General features: G+C 37.0%; 2 protein-coding genes and 1 pseudogene across 4 annotated transcripts in view; 1 reads left to right on the top strand and 2 right to left on the bottom strand.

Annotated features, from left to right (window-relative positions):
* LOC148736918 (uncharacterized) overlaps nt 1–14,467 on the top strand; it is a 700,731-nt gene that overhangs the window by 549,750 nt on the left and 136,514 nt on the right. The window lies entirely within an intron of this gene.
* The window catches only part of LOC148736924 (polycystin-1-like protein 2), a 66,009-nt gene that overhangs the window by 32,805 nt on the left and 18,737 nt on the right, over nt 1–14,467 (bottom strand). The window lies entirely within an intron of this gene.
* Nucleotides 3,821–14,054, bottom strand: LOC148736925 (adhesion G protein-coupled receptor D1-like; annotated as a pseudogene). The gene is made up of 15 exons (XR_015997240.1): nt 13,844–14,054; nt 13,301–13,408; nt 13,001–13,088; nt 12,651–12,741; nt 12,527–12,573; nt 11,174–11,300; nt 10,971–11,074; nt 10,056–10,158; nt 9,796–9,946; nt 9,574–9,661; nt 9,358–9,424; nt 8,900–8,988; nt 6,797–6,917; nt 6,502–6,543; nt 3,821–6,389 (listed from the first exon to the last, which is right to left on the bottom strand). The product of XR_015997240.1 is annotated as an adhesion G protein-coupled receptor D1-like (transcript).

The following is a 14,467-nucleotide window of genomic DNA, read 5'->3' as shown; positions in this document are numbered from 1 at the left end:
TTAGGATTTCACGACGAAAGCGATGAGAGTCTTGGCTTTAATGTTTATTCAAAGTATCTGGTTAAAAAACAAGAAATAAATCAAAAGAGGCAATCTCTCTTGTTCATAGAGTCAAGCACTGAAAGCAAACACAAAAAACGCTTTTGACCTAAAATGTTGATAATGGTTCCGAGCTGCAAAAAGTATTATTTAAAGAACAACGAGCAGAACAGCTTCCATCTGTATCTATCTCAAAACTTCTTTTGAAATGATTCTCATAGATATTCCTTATCTGAAGAAATTTCTATGAAAGACGCCAAACATTATCCGGTTTAGACCCAGTTCGCAACTGCACCTCGAGGTAACGGGGATGGGTGCTGATTCCTTTTGTGCAACGACGTCATATGTTTGGAGCAAAGCAAATGCTAGAGCCTTTTAGCTTTATTTTATTGAAATATCCTTAATTGTTGTTGAAACTTGAGAATTACTTAGTCATTTTAAAGCGTTCTCTACGGTCAACAGCAAAAAAGTATGACGTTCTTGAAATACCTGTTTCTTAATGAACGAAAAGTATCAAACTAGGGATCTTTCTGTGCAACCACTTTGTTGCTCCGCTATCCGACCAAATTTTTGCCTTGTTCTTCATTGCATTATTGTGTCAAATTTTGCGCGTTCCCTTGACCTTATGTAATTTAAATGGCATAGTGGGGGCATACTTAACAGGTATATTTTGCGCCAGTTGAGATTACTACTTGTTTTTTTATCAATGCAACATCTAAAAGAAAAAGTGAATCGAATGGAAATGAACATTATGAATTGGCAAGGCAAATCTTTAATTGCAACTTAGCCGGTTTTACCCCAAAACTATTCAATGAATTAGCGACGAGGAAACGCTAATAAATGCTTTGACGTCCCTTTATAAAAACACATTCAACAACTCAAGTCGATGAGAAGTCGAGGAGGCAGAAACTTAATTTAAAGGGAAATAAAAGATAAACTCGTCACAAGTTGACAGTTGCTGACGCCATTAATTGTGAAAATACTATGTCCAAACTTGTCTTTTGTTAATCACAATCATTGTTTTCTATAGAGCATGTTTATATAATGAGCTCGGATGAACACCCTTATCTTTTCGTGCAAGATTGTTCATTCCGCATGTAAAACGGCTGAATAAGTTTTAAACGATAAACTTATTTCGTCTTTGTGCGAAGGAGATCTTACAATGTATGCTTGTTGGCTGACAACTTGTCACAGCAACTTCAGAAGGCAGGTGACTAGGCCATTGTGTTCTGGGACCCCACATATTATTTCTGAAAGGTGATGCACCGAACATCACTTATGACACAACAACCACAAATTATGTTATGCATTTCAATTTCATAACCGCGTAATTTTGTCATCGTGGGTAACTGTTCCCAAATCATTTCGCGTGTTAACAAAACAAAAAACTACATTCCGAAACAATCTTAAAACACATCTCTTCCTTTGTTTTTATTTGTATATTTGTCTTCATTACCTGTATTCTTTTCAAGTATAATAAAAGTAAAGAACAGACAGTGACAAAGTTACATTTGTTTCGTCGAGAGAGCCTAATAAAAGCCGCCGATAATATTTTCTTTCCGGTTGGATTTCGCTTGGGGTTACAACATGTTCCTATACCGAGATATCTTTATCTAACCGCGCGTTCAGTACTTCCCTTCCATTTCTGGAGCATAACCACTAGATAAAAAGAGTATTTGTACTTACTCAGCGCACAATGTATTGACAGTGCTGTGAACATTTGGCCGGATTGAAGCCCACTCATCGCCCAGTTCATCAAGCTTATGATATGCAGAAGTTCCTTCTAGTAGAGGCCGATATGTTTATGTTATATACTTCTTGATTTGATAACAACCCAAGTGCAGCAGATTTTCTAACGTTTTAAAGGAGATAGCGTGTAATGGACAAAACAATAATCGATCGCTTCTTACTGACATAAGTCACCATTATTTTCTTTTCTTTATAAACGGACCAATGACGCTATAGGCTTTTCCACCAGATATGGAGCAATGGTTGGCTTCATTAAAACAAAATAATTTGAATATATCAACAAAGTTGAAATGGTAAATTGGCCACCGTTACGATTATAAAAGCTGACGTTTCGAGCGTTAGCCCTTCGTCGGAGCAAACAGAGGAATTGTGGGTTGTGTGCGCTTTTAAAGGCAGAGAAATGAGCTACCTGATTTATAAAATGAGCTCGGATGAACACCCTTCCCTTTTCGTACAAGATTTTTCATTCCGCTGTTAAGACATCTAAATAAGTTTTAAACGATTAACTCAATTGGTTTTTTGCTCGAAAGAGATCTTGAAATGTGCGCTTGTCGCCTGATATCTTGTTACAGGCTTCAAGCTATCTTGTTACAGGCTTGAGGCTATTATGTTCTAAGACCCTACATATTATTTCTGAAAGGTGATGCACCGAGCGTTATTTATGACACAACAACCATGAATTATATCGCGCTTTTTAATTTCGTAACCGAGTATTTTTGTCATTGTGTTTAACTGTTTCCAAATGATTTTGCGTCTTAAAAAAACTAAAAACTACATTCCAAAAAAAGTCTAATCATATCTCTTCCTTTGTCTTTACTTATATATTTATCTTTATTACCTATATTCTTTTCAAGTATAATAATAGTCAAGAACAGATATTAACAAGGTTTGATTTGTTTCGTCGAGAGAGCCTAATAAAAGCCGCCCGGATAATATCTTCTTTCCGATTTGATTTCACTTGTGGTTACAGGATATTCTAATACCGAGATATCTTTATCTAACCGTTCACTACTTCCCTTACGGTTGTAGAGCATAACCAATCGATAAAATAGAGTTTGTACTTACTCAGCGCATAATGTATTCAAAGTATTGTAAACATTTTACCAGATTGAAGCTCATTCGATAACAACCCAAGCGCAACAGACCTTCTGACGTTTTAAAGGGGATAGCTGGTGTAATGGCGGAAACGATACTCGATCGCTTCTTACTGACATAAGTCACGATTATTTTCTTCTCTTTATGAACGGACCTAGAGGCTATTTCCACCAGGTGTGGAGCAATGGTTGGCATCATTAAAACAAGAAACTCAAGATATATGAAAATAGCGTGGTTTACATTTTGTGGTAACGCAGATAGCAAAAGGTTGGTAAAATACGCGGTTCATGAAAATAGTTTAGGAATCATGCGTAAAGGTAGATGTCTTCTACAAATTAGTATTCTCCCTATCGAAAGCTATTGCAAGTATCCAGTCTGTTAAATGGAAAAAAAAATAACATCCGTCCATCCATCAAAGAAATGAGGCTGTGCGTCGTAATTGTTAACGTGACATCGTGTGCCAATGTAGGCATAAGGATAAACATGAAGGGAGGGGAGGGAGGGGCGTAGAGGAGTGGGTGAACACGCTAAATTATAATAAAATTCCAAACCTTATGACATATAGATAAAATAAAAGTTCCTCAGAGCTATACTGTTTTATGACGGATTTCACATCTTTTCCATTGAATACGGTCATATGGTCACGCGACCAACTGTTTTCTTTTGCTTTTTGGCTTGATGCGCTACCACTATTTTTTGTTTTGTTTTTGTTCTGAGAAAAGGTCTTCGTTGCACGCACCGCAAGCTCCGCTATGAATTAGGCAATTAGTCGTGAGGTAAAAAATGTTCGCTCCTCGATCACCATCATCATCATCTTTATTTGCCTTATTTTAACAATAACAAAATATATAATTACAGCGATAACAGTTAGAAGGCGAGGAGACCCAAGAAGCCACCAGGCTTATGGGAGAGCCACCTCACAATAATAAATTAAAGAAAAAGTGCTGCGAATGTGCGGCTTGGCCAATTCAGTGAATATTTAAGTAAAAACTCTTGCAATTTCGTTTTAAAGCTGAGAAAGTTTGACGAACGAGTGCCTGAAATAGGGAGAGAGTTCCAAATTTTAGGACCTTGGTAGAGAATTGTAAATTGCTCGACATTTGTGGGGCACAAAGGTGTTCGATAATTACTGGCTGTTCTGGTACCATAGTTGTGAATTTGGCTATTCCTTACAAAAAGATCGAGAAGCAATGGCGGGCAATAAGTTATTTTTGAAATAAAACATAAATTTGGCGGTTTCAAACGTACTGACTTGCAAAAATATCTAAAATTTCTAGTTTGGAGAATAAAGGGGCAGAGTGGTCTCGATAGTCTGAGTTGATGATAGCCCGCACGGCTCGCTTTTGCAAATAATAAATTCCGTTTAAGTTAGATACGTATGTGGACGACCAGACGGAGTTACAATAGGCGATATAAGGATAAACTAAGGTGTAATACAAAGTGAGTTTGGTTGCAGAGGATAGGGAAAAGCGAGACCTAAATATAATACCTATTGATTTAGCGATTTGTTTACATACATAGCTGATATGGTATTTCCAGGTGAGATGAATGTCAATATAGACCATACATACATACATACATTTATTTGGTAAAGCAGGTTAAGTTAATATAATGGCAGCAAAAAGCTGATGTGGACCTGCCTAAAAAAAAATTAGATAAAATAAAAGTAGGATAAAGTAAAATGTATGAATAAAAACAAGTTAAAAATATACGTAGTTATCGTGTTTATTAGCTATCATAGAAGCTATAAATGAGAAATTATTAATGTCCTTGGAAAATATACGCAAAATTTGCTTGAATTTGTCTTTGTTCATCGACTCATTTATATTAATTAATCTATTAAGGAATGTCCAAATAGTTGGTCCTCTATATTGAATAGATTGTTTGCAAATTTCATATTTGACACGTGGAGTAACAAGTTGGCTTCCCCTTCGTGAAGGTCTACTACCAGACTTTAATATAAATAAAGATGCAAGGTCGTCAGGAACATTATGTTTGATAACATCAAGCATGAACAGCAGTAAACGTCTTTTATAGAGGTATGACATGGGAAGGCAGTTGCGACTTTGAAAATCATCTTGATCGTGAATTAACCTAGCTGCTCTATCATGTATAGGATTCAAGGGATTGAGCATGGCAGAACTACAATTCCCCCACACAACTATACCATATATCACTGCTGGTATAATGGATTTACAATGAATTTCCTCTCATACTTTAGGGGGTAATTGCCTCATACCTTTTGGGGCACCAACTTTTTGCGAGAAGTGCTTCTTTATATGGCAAATATGCTTTGACCAAGACAAACAGCTATCAGTAGTCTGTCCTAAACGAGTAGCATGATCCACAATGTTGACATACTTGTCTCCAAACAATATTGGGGCAGCAGGACCAATAAAATTCTGCATAGTAAAAATCATGGCCTTAGATTTAATGGGGTGGATGCTCAACTTAGACCTAAGGCTCCAGAGTCTTAATTCATCAAGGACTTTGTTGAGATCAAGACAGAGCTCATCAAAGCTTTTCCCTGTACAATATATTGTAGTGTCATCTGTATACATAAATACATTTCCAAGTGTGATGGCATCAGGTAGGTCGTTTACATAAATAGTGTAAAGTCTTGGTCCGAGCAGAGAACCATGAGGAATTCCATTCTGAACCAAAGTCAAGTTGGATATGTAGCCATTCACCAGGTTGCATTGACACCTGTCGCTCAAGTAATTCATCAGCCATTCATGGAGGTTTCCACAAATACCCACAGCTTGTAGCTTGAGTGAAAGTATGTTGCGAGAGAGACTGTCGAAGGCCTTTCTTAAGTCTACAAATATTGCTCCTACACCCAAACCTTTATCCAGTTCCATCTTCCATCTGTTTGTCAATGAAAAAAGCACTCCTTCCGCAGAGAGGCCCTTTGCAAAACCCCATTGTGCTGGATTTTTTAAGGAGTGTTTACTTAGATGATCATCTAATATATCGCAAACTTGGTGCTCTAATTGGTGCCTAATTGTCTATGAGTATGACTACACGCATTTTGCTCCTATGCTTCTCCACGAAGAATTTTCTTTCAGACGTCCACTCTGCGTGCAACATTTTCAAGAGGCAGTTTCAGATACCGCTAAGCGGTTCAACCAGAAAACCTGTCGAACAAACTTGGCTCAGCGTAGTTGACAACAAAGAATGTGCACTATTCACCGCGCTCCTTAATATCAACTTATGTCAACAAAAACCAACAGCGCTACTCTTATGACTTGTTCAATAAAATTATAATACTGACTAACGGGTCGAATCAGGACGACCAGATTTTACTGACATTACGGTACTATATGGCTGAACTAAGCAACTAAAGAGAGGGGTATATTATATTGCTATTCATAAAACGACTGCAATTCAACTGCCCAAGCACTGCGGACATCTCTTGGATTAACTTGCGAACTTCTCTTTGCAGGGCGTTCATTGTCTGCAGATGGAAGAATGGTGTTCATCTTTCTTTTCAATCGCTCTCTAATCTGTAAATAAACACGCGACGAAATATGAATCACCAAGCACTCAAATCTTTGTTAATATCTAGAAACTTCGAAATTTGCTTTAGCTGCATCTTTAGATTGATGTCCATCTTACCCGGCTGTCTCGTACACAGTGAAAGACGAAAATCAGGAAACCCTAAAACAGAAAATTGTATCAAGATCTGATTTTGCATCAAGATTTCATTCTGTTTAATTCAGTAAATAAATCTTAAAAAAAATTCAAGGCATGTCCCAGATCTCAAGAAAGAAGTAAGAAATTCTCTCAATTTGAATAAATTATTTTTCAGATCGGAAATGTCGCCTGACCAATACGAGAATGTGGCAGTAGTTTTAGTATTGAGGTGTACGTACGAATTATTAAATATTCGAGGTTTTTCTTTAAGGCTTACCTGAGTAGAGTCGAAGATGGTGAAAATGTAGGCAAAAGCTTTGTGAAATGGTAACAAAAGACCAAATACCCACGTGATACCCAGCAGTGGAATCATCACCACGCATGTTTTAATGCAAAGTCTGAAGAAAGATAACGGTATATAATTTGTGGATTAAAAACACGTTCGTTTCCTTCTAAATTAAATTTTAGGTGGAAATTGTTTTAGATCATCTAGAGGAGAGTTTAGGAAAACGCCTCAGAACTAGATTATAATAATGATAATAATAATGATAACAGTAATAATAACAATAATTTACACTTATATAGCGCAGACCTCTATGTGGATATATTTAGTTGCGCTTCACAGTATCGTAAGGTAAAATTATGTTAAAAGTAACTAAAAATGTAAGAACTATAAAACGTACGAACCTATGGACTCGAAGGGAACTATTACCTAGTAAAAACTAGTTAAACATATTTTAAAGCTAAATTTAAAAAATTAGTTTTTGGCAGCAGTCTTGAAAGTCTCTAATGTCTTTATTTTGGGAGTTGTGGAAGGTAATGCATTCCAGAGATAGCAGCTGACTGGAAGGCACAATCGCCAAGGGTTGGACGGGTTTTGGTGCTAGGTAATTCGATTAATAAAAACTCGTTTGACCTAAGAGAGTACCTGGATTGCTTTTTGATGCTAATTAGATAAATCAAATAAGTAGGGGCCAGACCATATAAACACTTAAATGTCAAAAGTAAAATCTTAAACTTTATACGGTAACTAATCGGGAGCTAATGAAGATGGAAAAGCAATGGCGTAACATGACAGTATCTTGGTGATCCAGTGATCAACCGAGCGGTAAGAGTCTGTATCCGTTGAAGATTCACGATATGTGAATTTGGGAGGCAGTATAGTAGACTGTTACAATAATCTAGTCTACTGGTTATGAAAGCATGAACTAATTATTCAGTGACCGGACGACTAATTCTGTGTATGTTGTAAAGATAATAGAATGCAAATGAGCAGGTTCTGTTGACTTAGCACACTCATTTTCGAATCAAACCAGGTTCTTAAGTTTCGAAATTCATATGATGAAGCGAATTGGGATTCGCCAGCCGATAAGATACTAATGTTACTGACTTTCTGAAGTTGTTGTCGTGTTCCAATTAAAAGACATTCTCTCTTATCCGTATTCAGTTTGAACTTATCGGTATGCATCCTATAACTAATATCAGCAACAGATGCAAGATTCCATGGTAGTTAAGGCAGCGATTTCCTCCAGTCGTGTCAGAATGTACAGTCGTGTGTCATCTGCGTAACAATGGCAATTAGGAAGGTGTGATTCGACGATCTTAAAAAGCCTGCTGCCTTGTGGAACTCCAAATTTAAGATTGAAGATATTCGATAGAACTTCGCCTATTGAGATAGGTTGGGTTCTGTTAGAGAGGAATGATTCAAACCAGTTAAGTGCAGAGCCTAATTTTTCAAAATTAGATTTATAGACGATGTAAGAGAATTCGATGGTCAACGGTATCAAACGCGGCGCTTAAGTCAAGACGCACAAGCAACGTGACGCTCTTTACGTATGATGCACGATCCTCGCAGTAGAGAGCGCTATTTATGCAGTAGCGAAAATCAGACCTGAAAAAAAACCAGGCCTGTACGGGATTCGAACCACAGACCTGATTTTCGCTATTGCGTAAATAGCGCTCTCTACTGCGAGGAGCGTGCATCATACGTATCTAATACCGCAGTTCTAAATATATGAACTTCATATATTCATTGTATGTGACGCACTGTGTTCTTGCACTGTGTTCTTCCACTATGTTATTCAAAATGTCATTCTTCACTTTAAGTAGGGCGGTTTCTGTTATGGTGCTGTCGATAGGCTGATTGCAGTGAGGGAAAAAAGATCATGCTCATTTAAGTAGGATTGGATCTGATCGGCTGCCACTCTTTGAACCAATTTTAAAATAAAGGAAAGATTGCTAATTGGTGGAAAAATTTTAAATACCAAGTCAAGACCTTATCTTTTTAGGATTGTAAAGCAATTTGTTCTTATTGACTTTTTTCATTCGGCTTCCCCTCATTAATTGAAATAATATTTCAACTTCTGATTTTAAATCTTACTGTATTTGCTGAGCACGGTTGTCTTCCCCAGTAGGTTGCAATAGTTTGTTCACCTCCTTTATGACTCGGACGAGTATAAAAATGTTGAGCTGAAACAAACAAGTAGTGTTAAGTGTGTTGTGATTGAAGAAAAATTTTATCCATCTTTTTAAGAGCGATGGAAAAATTAAAAGTCTAAATCTTGCACGAGACCTAAAGCCCAGCTCTTCTCGTTACGTGCTTTGATGCTCTTCTGTTGAGGTAAAGAAAACCAAAAGGTCTGTTAGACCATTCCCTAGTTCTTCAGTAAAAGACAAGTGCTACAGCATACATTGGGCACTTGGAGCCTGGTAGTCGAAAACACAAAGGTGTTCTTTGTTTTTGTTCGGAGCATGAAAAAAAAGAAAAAAAAAAACTCCAGAGGTAGTCAATCCTGGTTTCAAAAATAGCTATGATGCATCGATTGATCATCGACTTACAATTTCCATAAACGCCACAAATGCAACGAATATCCAGATCAGGTCGTTAGATGAGGAGAGCCAGCAACTTGAAAGAGAAGACGAAGCAAAAGACAAACATGTATTTGTAGAAAATAACCCCCGAACCTCCCACAGCAAGAAAAAAATAAATAACAACGAAAGAGAAAAAGAAAGAGAAAAAGTGAAGAAGGGGAAGATACCAGCACTGAGCGTTGCTCTTAGTATTTATCACTGGTATAGCTCTCTATTCCATCTTTTCCAGCGGCGATGCATAGTGAAATTCCTACCATTATAAGAGGCAAACCTAAACATTAGAAGGAGGGAGTCAGTGCAATCCGAGTTAAGTTCAGTCAGACTAGAGGCGATTCAAAATAGGTATCAATAACTGACAACACATAAAATGAAAATTCCTCATGACAGCAAATAAAATGAAAATACCCCATGACATGACGTGATACATGAGCATTTTTTCGCTGATGTTATAAACTTTCACAACCAACAGGTAAAGATAAAACCCCTCGACCAGCATCCAACAGAAAGCGGCCATTAGGAAAAATTGCATGAAAGCTGCAGCCGTAAAACAGGAAGCCTGTGAGAGAGAAAGCAAAGTTCTTGAGTGTTTTTCATGCTCCTTTCTGAAAATTATCTTACGCTTCTAGAATGCGTAAAGACCATGAATGAATGGAGAGATCACTTACCGTATTTTCTATGGCGTTCATACCCGCGAGAAAGATCACTTGTCCAGCTCCAAGGGACACAGAAAGACTCAATCGTATTTGAGATAGAGGCTGACGAAAATCCCTGGTAAAATAGTTAAACAGACAAATGAACAAAGAAAACAAAAAAAATAGAAAAAAAAAAAAAAGAAAATATGAATAACAGCGTATCCTTCTCATTTCATGTTGTACCGGTTCAGGTGTTTTAATCGCTAGCGCCCAGATATATTTCATTTACTTCTAATCTATTTTATCATAATCACTTATTATCGTAGCTTCTATAATTATTTTGTTAATATTATTATTATTATTATCATTATAATTATTATCATTATGATGCGGCAGTTTAAAACTTTTGTATGCTATATGCAGTAAGAATAGTATGGCGGGGCGCATGAGCGTAGCCCGTTAACTATAGTTAACGTAGTCTCGTTAACTATAGTAAAATCAAAATCTATATATTATTATTATTGTTATTATTATTGTTATCATGATAAATTTCTATTTAATATTAGTTTTTCACGAACTGGTCTGATTTAATTCCAAAGTCTTCAAAGTCTCGTTAAGGCTAATTAGCAATTATTCCACTCGCGCTTGTTGGATATGAGATGATAGATAGCCAACGAGGCGCTACGCGCCTCGGTGGCTATAATCATCTCATATCCAACAAGCGCGAGTGGAATAATTGTTTTATTAAAAAAACGCTCCCAAGATGTTAGACAAATCTTCTTGACTTTATTTTGTAAGAAGAAACCGGATGTTTCCATATACAGATATGAGATTATGGTATATTGGCTCATATACCATAATGGCTAAGCCAATGAAAAGTCTTAAATCGCATTATCCAATGATCCAGTTTTTAGTTTTTTTTTTTTACCTTTTGTCTGGAGTACTTACATGAGGAAGGAATATAGTATAATTGTTAAAAGTGCTCCGATGATGGAAAGGCTTAATCCTGCGTAGGTGATAATCTCCAAATTAGTTTCGTCCTCTTTGTTGAGCTGTGTCTTAAATGACACCACGAGATATTAGAAACATATTAATGAACTCAACGGAATTGATAAGTAATACTCATGCTAAGGTACAAATGATTTAATTACCCTTGGGATAAGGTTGTAGTCAACTAGTACAGCGAAATGAGTGAAATGATTGCAGCTGCAAACCGTTTCTTCTGAGTTGCTTTTCGATGTAACCACTTGGCATCCTCTCTCTGAAAATCCGTCTGAGCTAAAAAAAGAATACAAATTGTTGACACACAAAAATATGCGAAAAAAAAGGAGAAACAGAAAATAATTCAAACAAGCAGACACAAAACAGAACAACAAATATAACTAAAAAAGTTAACCTGTAATAACGGTAAACAAAAGGATTCTATCAGCTACAATTAACAATTGGTTCATGCTTTAGCGTGCACTATCGAGTTATGGAGCACGCGGGAAGTTTGGAGAGCACGAAAGAAGCGTAAGAGTTGCCCGAGGCGATAGCCGAGGGCAACTCTAGCTTTTTGAGTGCTCTCCAAACTTCCCGCGTGCTCCATAACTCGATAGTGCACAGCTGAAAGCATGAACCAATTATTTTAGAACATAGCCGGTGGAATTGTGCATCAAATGCGAAAAACGGACAACAATATCAGTTGAAGCGAATCGTGACGGCGCTGATGCCGAGTCTCCTTTTCCTTTGTTTTTCTCTTTTTCTGCCTCATTTAAGAACTCTAGCCCATGGGAAAAGGTCGAAACATTGTCTTCGTTTTCGGACTAGCAGGCCGAGTTTCTGTTTGTATCCATTATTGTCGCGAAATGTATTATTTTTCCCCGCACTAGCAATGGCCGCTCGCGCGAAAAAAAAAATTTCTGGCGAAGTCGGATTTGCTGACGCTATCAGCGTGCACTATCGGGATTTTTAGCACGCTTACGTATAATGAATTTGATTGCGCGACTCTGCTAGCTATGTTCTAAAAAGAATTGGTGAGATGAGTGGGGACACCAGACTCACAATAACACGAAGAACAGACTTTACAATAACAATGATATTATTTTTCCAGTATTGAATATTACTCCGAGAGCTGACTGATCAGACTGGAATTTCCCTCACAGACAACAATTTTGTGATGATGTTGATACAGATGGTGAATTTGATGTTCACAATTCACTATCTCCATTTACATCATCATCGCACAAAGGCATCACATATCGACATTCTTATCCACGCGCAATACAGGAAGTTTGTCAGTAAGGACAAAGTTAAACGGCTTGGCCTGCCACGAGTCTCTTATGCCTTTGTAACTAACTGAATAACATCTTATTTCAACAAAGGTATAATGGTTGGCAGAAGTTACCTAAGTCCGGTAAAACCCTTTGAAGCATGATATTCATTCAACTTGTGAATCAATTTGAGATTTCAAAGAAGCGACTGCCTCTTAGGCAAGATAAATGATCTGTATTTCCGATTTTTACCTTTCACCGAAGCCACTCCAAAACATGCATTTCTTTTCTCCATCGACCTAAAAATGGATATAATATCTTTAAATATTTAAACACAACGTAAAAAAACGTGATATTATTACGATGTTGATCTTACCTTCAGGTTTCCGAACTTTAAGATGACATTCCCTTGCAGTTTGTTTGGTTTCGGATCCATAGTCACGACCATTATCCTGGAGCCAAAGTGGCTAAGAGGAAAATAGAATTTGAACTTGATACAGATTAAAAAATTTGAGCGCGAAAATTGTAATGGGTATGGCAAACTAGTTGCCTTTATAAACTTTCACATTAATATTTTAGGCGCGAAAGCTGTAATCGACTCATAAGGGAATACCAAAATAGGGTTTTAAAAAAATATATTTCACTTTCTTTTCTCTTTCTTTCGTTGCTATTTGTGTTAGATGAGAGGTACAATAGGTTTCATAAAACTTTGGGAAGTAAATTCACCTTCTACTGCTTGTTTTCATCCCGATGGGTTGATCTATAGCTAGTAATTCATGGAGATCCTTGTACACAATCCCAACAACCAGAGACACTAAAAGGGAAAAAAGGGGGAAAAAGTTAAATAACCTGCAAAAAAGGATTATTTGAAATACAAATATTGCGGATAACCGAGTCAAATAGAGTGTGTAAACAAACATCTAGACTACAATGTATAGAAGATGTATTTCAATTGGAAATAGAATTTGGAACGAAAAAAAGGTATTGCATTTACACATTAAATTTGCCACTGTTGCGGATACAAACCATTGTTCACAAAATTAGCAGAAGAGACCTTCATGCTTGCTTTCCATTTTCGTTCTCCAAAGCGGAAGTCACTTGCATTTTGACGATAGACTTTTTGAATACGCAGTCCTGACGGAGAAAACACGTAGCAACAACACGTTTTTAGGAAATGTATTACGCGTTGGATTGAAAACATGTTATACCTTTACTGTATGATAATGATGACAAGGCTTTTCTTTGCTACATCTCCTAACAAGTACAATTCGCTGACCGGTGATCATATAATGACATGACATGATATAATAATGACCTCCACAACAAGCGGTTTAACTATGATTGAGGATTCCAGTTGATGGAAATAATCATACTTTTCCTTCATTAGCAGTTAACGAAGAAAGTTAAAGGAAGAAACCGACTGATCTGTTTGATCTGACAATAATCCCGAGCCAGTAGAATAGTTCATTACAGCATCAAGGCAGGTAGATCAGTAAGTCACCTAGTCGGTAGATAAACAAGTAAATGATGATTAAAGACATGATTAGTTTTTACAGTATTCAGACTCACTCATCCTATGGCCGTCGATAACCATCACGGACTTTCTTCCAATCGCGTGGAGCCTGCTATAATTTAGGGAAAATTCCTCAAACGCGACTGCCACCCTAAAAATGGATCTTCTGAGTGTCTTAGTCTCTTCTGTACCAGAAAGGCTCTCTACAGATTTGGTAATTTTTTCGATACCAGTGATGAAGAGTTCAAAAACCCATATAGCTTCCTGTAATGATATAATACATTTCTATTGAGGTAAGATGCTGACCACTTTTCCTTACTGTGATGAAAAAGAAAACCCCGAATCTCTCATGAGTATTCGAATCGCAGTGTGTATATAATGTGGCTACATTTTAGCGCGGGCTCTTATGAAAAAGAATTAGATAGTCCAATGAGATGGTTCAGGCTGCCATTGACGGTCATTGTTGGTTTCAAAACTATCAAGATTGTTTTTTCCGTTTTATCCCGATTGAGAAAGACGTTTTGGAGCTCAAAATGAAAAGAAAATTTTCTGAATAATAAACGTTTTGAAAAATAATGAGCGGGTAGTTGACGATACTTTATTTCCAAACGTGGTACGAATTATGGCTGAAATAGAAATTTCCTGACTGCAGCTGAGGCATTCGGGACTATTCATTGGAA

The sequence above is a fragment of the Stylophora pistillata genome, chromosome 2 (genome assembly GCF_964205215.1).
Source record: "Stylophora pistillata chromosome 2, jaStyPist1.2, whole genome shotgun sequence".
In the NCBI taxonomy this organism is placed as follows: Eukaryota; Metazoa; Cnidaria; class Anthozoa; order Scleractinia; family Pocilloporidae; genus Stylophora; species Stylophora pistillata.
Note: the sequence above shows the minus strand (reverse complement) of the source record. Positions and strands in the feature narration are given on the sequence as shown.